This window comes from Monodon monoceros, unplaced genomic scaffold, assembly GCF_005190385.1.
Source record: "Monodon monoceros isolate NGI ecotype Baffin Bay Population unplaced genomic scaffold, NGI_Narwhal_1 Super_Scaffold_18, whole genome shotgun sequence".
Classification (NCBI taxonomy): domain Eukaryota; kingdom Metazoa; phylum Chordata; class Mammalia; order Artiodactyla; family Monodontidae; genus Monodon; species Monodon monoceros.
Genome location: NW_021703774.1, coordinates 75803217 through 75810532, shown reverse-complemented (window position 1 = coordinate 75810532; position 7316 = coordinate 75803217).

Here is a 7316-nt window from a genome sequence, read left to right as displayed (position 1 = left end):
TGTGCACCAGGACCCAGGGGAAAAAAACAGTGACCCCATAAAAGACTGAGCCAGACTTACCTGCTAGTAATGAAGGGTCTCCTGAGGAGGTGGGGGCAGCTGGGGCTCATTGTGGGGACAAGGACACTGCCAGCAGCAATTCTGGGAAGTACCCATCGGCATGAGCCCTCCTTGAGGCCATCATTAGCCCCACCAAACAGCCTGTAGGCTCCAGTGCTGGGTTGCCTCAGGCCAGACAACCAACAGGGTGGGAGCACAGCCCCATCCATGAGTGGACAAGCGGATTAATGTTTTACTGAGCACAGCCCTGCCCACCAGAGGGACAAGATCCACCTCCACCCACTACCAGGCCCTCCCATCACGAAGCTTGCACAAGACTCTTAGACAGCCTCATCCACCAGCCTCACCCACGTCTGCAGACAGCAGAAATGAGAACTACAATCCTGCAGCCTGTGGAATGGAATCCACAATCACAGAAAATTAAACAAAATGAAATGGCAAAGGTATATGTCCCAGATGAAGAAACAAGATAAAACCCCAGAAAGACTAAGTGAAGTGGAGATAGGCAAACTTCCAGAAAAATAATTCAGAATAATGATAGTGAAGATGATCCAGGATCTCGAAAAAGAATGGAGGCAAGGATCGAAAAGATGCAAGAAATGTTTAACAAAGACCTAGAAGAACTAAAGAACAAACAAACAGAGATGAACAGTATAAAAACTGCAATGAAAAATACACTAGAAGGAATCAGTAGCAGAAGAACTGAGGCAGAAGAACGAATAAGTGACCTGGAAGACAGAATGGTGGAAATCACTGCCACAGAACAGAATAAAGAAAAAAGAATAAAAAGAAATTAAGACAATCTAAGAGACATCTGGTACAACATCAACCATACCAACATTCACATTATAGGGGTCCCAGAAGGAGAAGAGAGAGAGAAAGGACCTGAGAAAATATCTGAAAAGATAATTGCTGAAAACTTCCCTAACATGGGAAACAAAATAGTCACCCAAGTCCAGGAAGTGCAGAGAGTCCCAAGCAGGATAAACCCAAGGAGGAATATGCTGAGACACATAGTAATCAAACTGACAAAAATTAAAGACAAAGAAAAACTATTAAAAGCAACAAGGGATAGGGAGGGTGGGAGGGAGATGCAAGAGGGAGGGGACATGGGGATATATGTATACATACACCTGATTCACTCTTTTATACAGCTAACACAACACTGTAAAGCAATTATACTCCAATAAAGATGTTAAAAAACAAACAAAATAAAAAACAAACAAACAAAAAAAGCAACAAGGGAAAAATGACAACATACAAGGGAACTCCCATAAGAATATCTGCTGATTTTTCAGCAGAAGCTCTGCAGGCCAAAAGGGAGTGGCATGATATATTTAAAGTGATGAAAGGGAAGAACCTACAACCAAGAATACTCTACCCAGCAAGGCTCTCATTCAGACTTAACAGAGAAATCAAAAGCTTCACAGAAAAGCAAAAGCTAACAGAGTTCAGTACCACCAGACCAGCTTTGCAACAATTGCTAAGAGAAACTTCTCTAGACGGGAAAGACACCAGCAACTGAAAACAACCTTGTACATATATAGACTGCTATATCAAAACCTATGGGATCAGCAAACCCAAAAACACAATAGACACACACACACACACACACACACACACACACACACGAACAAAAAAAAAAGGAAAAAGAAAAGAAAAGGCAACTCAAACACAACACTAAACATGGTCATCAAATCCCAGGAGAAGAGAACAAGACAGGAAGGGAAGAAAAAAGACCTATAAAAACAAACCCAAAACAATTAAGAAAATGGCAATAGGAACTTGCATATCGATAATTACCTTAAATGTAAATGAATTAAATGCTCCAAGCAAAAGACTGGCTGAATGGATACAAAAACAAGACCTGTATATATGCTGTCTACTAGAGACCCACTTCAGACCTCGGGACACATACAGACTGAAAGTGAGGGGATGGAAAAATGTATTCCATGCAAATGTAGATCCAAAGAAAGCTGGAGTAGCAATACTCATATCAGACAAAATAGACTTCAAAATAAAGGCTGTTATAAGAGACAAAGAAGGACACTACATAATGATCAAGGGATCAATCCAAGAAGAAGATATAACAATTATAAATACATATGCACCCAACATAGGAGCACCTCAATATATAAGGCAAATGCTAACAGCCATAGCAGGGGAAATCAAAAGTAACACAATAATAGTGGGGGAGTTTAACACTCCACTTACACCAATGGATAGACCATACAGACAGAAAATTAATAACGAAATACAAGCCTTAAATGACACATTAGACCAGAGGGACATAATTGATATTTACAGAGCATTCCATCCAAAAGCAGCAAAATACACATTCTTCTCATGTGTACATGGAACATCCTCCAGGATTGACCACATGCTGGGCCACAAAGTGAGACTCAGTAAATTTAAGAAAATTGAAATAATATCAGGCATCTTTTCCTACCACAACGCTATGAGATTAGAAATAAACTACAAGAAAACAACTGTAAAAAACACAAACACGTGGAGGCTAAACAATATGCTACTAAACAACCAATGGATCACTGAAGAAATCAAAGAGGAAATCAAAAAATACCTAGAGACAAATGAAAATGAAAGCATAATGATCCAAAACCTATGGGATGCAGCAAAAGCAATTCTAAGAGGAAGTTTATAGCAATACAATCTTACCTTAGGAAACAAGAAAAATCTCAAATAAACAACCTAACCTTACACCAAAAGCAACTAGAGAAAGAAGAACAAGCAAAACCTAAAGTTAGTAGGAGGAAAGAAAATCATAAAGACCAGAGCAGAAATAAATGAAATAGAGATGAAGAAAACAATAGCAAAGATCAATGAAACTGAAAGCTGGTTCTCTGAGAGGATAAACAAAATTTATAACCCTTTAGCCAGACTCATCAAGAAAAAAAAGGGACAGGACTCAAATCAATAAAATTAGAAATGAAAAAGGAGAAGTTACTACTGACACCACAGAAATACAAAGGATCATAAGAGACTACTACAAGCAACTGTATGCCAATAAAATGGACAACCTGGAAGAAATGGACAAATTCTTAGAAAGGTACAATCTCCCAAGACTGAACCAGGAAGAAAGAGAAAATATGAACAGACCAATCACAAGTAATGAAATTGAAACTGTGATTTAAAAACTCCAAGAAACAAAAGTCCAGGACCAGGTGGCTTCACAGGTAAATTGTATCAAACATTTAGAGAAGAGTTATACTTCTGAAACACCTATCCTTCTGAAACAGTTCCAAAAACTGCAGAGGAAGGAAACCTCCCAAACTCATTCTATGAGGCCACCATCACCCTGATACCAAAACCAGACAGACACCACAAAAAATAAAATTACAGGCCAATATCACTGATGAACATAGATGCAAAAATCCTCAACAAAATACTAGCAATCTGAATCCAACAATACAGTAAAAGGATCATACACCATGATCAAGTGGGATGTATCCCAGGGATGCAAGGATTTTTCAATATCTGCAAATCAATCACTGTGATACACCACATCAACAAATTGAAGAATAAAAAAATATGATCATCTCAATAGATGCAGAAAAAGCTTTTGACAAAATTCAACACACATTTATGATAAAAACTCTCCAAAAAGTGGGTATAGAGGGAACATACCTCAACATAATAAAGCCATACACAACAAACCTACAGCTAACATCATACTCAATGGTGAAAAGCTACAAGCATTTCCTCTAAGATCAGGAACAAGACAAGGATGTCCACTCTCACCACTTTTATTCAACGTAGTTTTAGAAGTCCTAGCTACAGCAATCAGAGAAGAAAAAGAAATAAAAGGAATCCCAACTGGAAAAGAAGTTAAACTCACTGTTTTCAGATGACGTGATACTATACATAGAAAATCCTAAAGATGCAACCAGAAAACTACTAGAGCTCATCAATGAATTTGGTAAAGTTGCAGGTTAAATTAACAAACAGAAATTTGTTGCATTCTTATACATTAACAACAAAAGATCAGAAAGAGAAATTCAAGAAATAATCCCATTTATCATCACATCAAAAAGAATAAAATATCTAGGAATAAACCTACCTAAGGAGGTAAAAGACCTGTACTCCAAAAACTATAAAATGCTGCTGATGAAAGAAATCGAAGATGACACAAACAGATGGAAAGATATACCATGTTCTTGGATTGGAAGAATCAATATTGTCAAAATGACCATACTACCCAAGGCAATCTACAGATTCAATGCAATCCCTATCAAATTACCAATGGCATTTTTCACAGAGCTAGAACAAAAAAAATCTTAAAATTTGTATGGAGACACAAGAGAACCCGAATAGCCAAAGCAATCTTGAGAAAGAAAAGCGAACCTGGAGGAATCAGGTGCCCTGACTTCAGACTACACTACAAAGCTATAGTCATCAAAACAGTATGATACTGGCTCTAAAACAGAAATATAGATCAATGGAACAGGATAGAAAGCCCAGAAATAAACCCACACACCTATGGTCAATTAATCTATGACAAAGGAGGCAAGGATATGCAATGAAGGAAAGACAGTCCCTTCAATAAATGGTGCTGGGAAAACTGGACAGCTACATGTAAAAAAATGAAATCAGAACATTCTCTAACACCATACACTAATATAAATTCAAAATGGATTGAAAACCTAAATGTGAGACTGGACACTATAAAACTCCTAGAGGAAAACATAGGCAGAAGAACACTCTCTGACATAAATTGCAGCAATATCTTTTTTGATCTGTCTCCCAGAGTAATGGAAATAAAAACAAAAATAAACAAATGGGACCTAATTAAACTCAAAATCTTTTGCACAGCAAAGGAAACCATAAACAAAACGAAAAGACAACCCACAGAATGGGAGAAAGTATTTGCAAATGATGTGACTGACAAGGGATTAGTCTCCAAAATTTACAAACAGCTCATGAAGCTTAATATCATCAAAACAAACAACCCAATCAAAAATGGGCAGAAGGGCTTCCCTGGTGGCACAGTGGTTAAGAATCCGCCTGCCAATGCAGGGGACATGGGTTTGAGCCCTGGTTCGGGAAGACCCCACATACCATGGAGCAACTAAACCCATGCACCACAACTACTGAGCCTGTGCTCTAGAGCCCACAAGCCACAACTACTGAAGCCTGTGCGCCTAGAGCCTGGGCTCTGCAACAAGAGAAGCCACCGCAATGAGAAGCCCGCACACTGCCATGAAGAGTAGTAGTTCTCTGCAACTAGAGAAAGCCTGCACGCAACAACAAAGACCCAATGCAGCCAAAAATAATTAATTTTAAAAAAATGGGCAGAAGACCTAAATAGACATTTCTCCAAAGACAGATGGCCAAGAGGCACATGAAAAGATGTTCAACATCACTAATTATTAGAGAACTGCAAATCAAAACTACAATATCACCTCACACCAGTCAGAATGGCTATTATCAAAAAATCCACAAACAATAAATGCTGGAGGGGCTGTGGAGAGAAGGGAACCCTCCTGCACTGTTGGTGGGAATGTAAATTGGTGCAGCCACTATGGAGAACAGTATGGAGGTTCCTTAAGAAACTAAAAATAGAGCTACCATATGATCCTGCATTCCCACTCTTGGGCATATACCCAGAGAAAAACACGGTCTGAAAGGATACATGCGCCCCAATGTTCATTGCAGCACTGTTCACAATAGCCAAGACATGGAAGCAACCTAAATGTCCATCAAAGAATGGATAAAGAGGGCCTTCCCTGGTGGCGCAGTGGTTGGGGGTCCGCCTACCGATGCAGGGGACACGGGTTCGTACCCTGGTCTGGGAGGATCCCACATGCTGCGGAGCGGCTGGGCCCGTGAGCCATGGCCACTGAGCCTGCACATCCGGAGCCTGTGCTCCGCGATGGGAGAGGCCACAGCAGTGAGAGGCCTGCGTACCACAAAAAAACAAACAAACAAAGAAAAAAAAACAAAAAAAGAATGGATAAAGAAGATGTGGTACATATATACAATGGAATATTACTCAGCTGTTAAAAAGAATGAAATAATGCCATTTGCAGCAACATGGATGGACCTAGAGATTGTCATACTGAGTGAAGTAAGTCAAACAGAGAAAGAGAAATATCATATGATATCACTTATATGAAGCATCTAAAAAAAATGATAAAAGGAAATTATTTACAAAACAGAAACAGATTCACAGACTTAGAGAATATGGTTACCAGGGGAGAAGGGTGTGTGTGTGGGGAGGGATAGTTAGGGAGTTTGGGATTGCCATGCACACACTGTTCTGTTTAAAATGGATGACCAATGGGGACCTACTGTATAGCACATGGAACTCTGCTCAATATTCTGTAACTACCTAATTGGTAAAAGAATTTGAAAAAGAATAGATACATGTATATGTATAATCAAATCACTTTGTTGTACACCTGAAACTAACACAACATTGTTAATCAAATGTACTCCAATAGAAAATAAAGTTTTTAAAAAATGTGTTACAAACCAAGAAGGAGAAAAGGCAAACAAGAACCCGAGAGCAAAAAATATTAAAAAATAAAGGGAGAAATGACAGATAAGTAAACGAAAAAGAGAAGGAAATAATAAAATGAAATTATGTTTTCAAAAAGCCAACCTTTTCCAAAAAAAGACAAAAACAAATAACTTGACAGGACAAAGTGAAATAGTGCTTAGGACAAACACTTCTACATCATAATTTAGGAATAAACAGTATATGTAGTGGTTGGGTGTCTAGCAGTCCTGGATTTGAACCCAAGTACTTCAACTTGCTATGTGACCTTGGGCAAGCTGGGAAAACGGTTATGAGGACTGTAATAATACATGTAAAATGACTGACACATATGCTCAATTAATGAAGGTTATAGAAGGTTAGTCCAGTTTTGATTAGTATACGGAAGTCAAATTTCCAACAATTTTTCTAATCTAAGACATGGATTCAATTACAGCACTTGAAATAAACTTTATTAGAATGGAGTGATTAAATTGCTCAAGATAGTTTTATACTGTTGGGTCAACGCTGTCTGTAATGATTAATAGGATGTGAGACTCAATTTGCCCCTTCTACCTCAAACTATGTCACACATGCTACAAATTTTTCTTGGGGACTTTTAAAAAGTACAAGCTATTTATTTGGTCCAATTAGTTAATGTGCATTTACAGTAGTAACATCTTTACAACCACTGCTCTTTGCCTTTTTGCTGAGCTAAAAAGACAACCAGATGGGGCGCAGTCAGTTCTGCTAAATACAC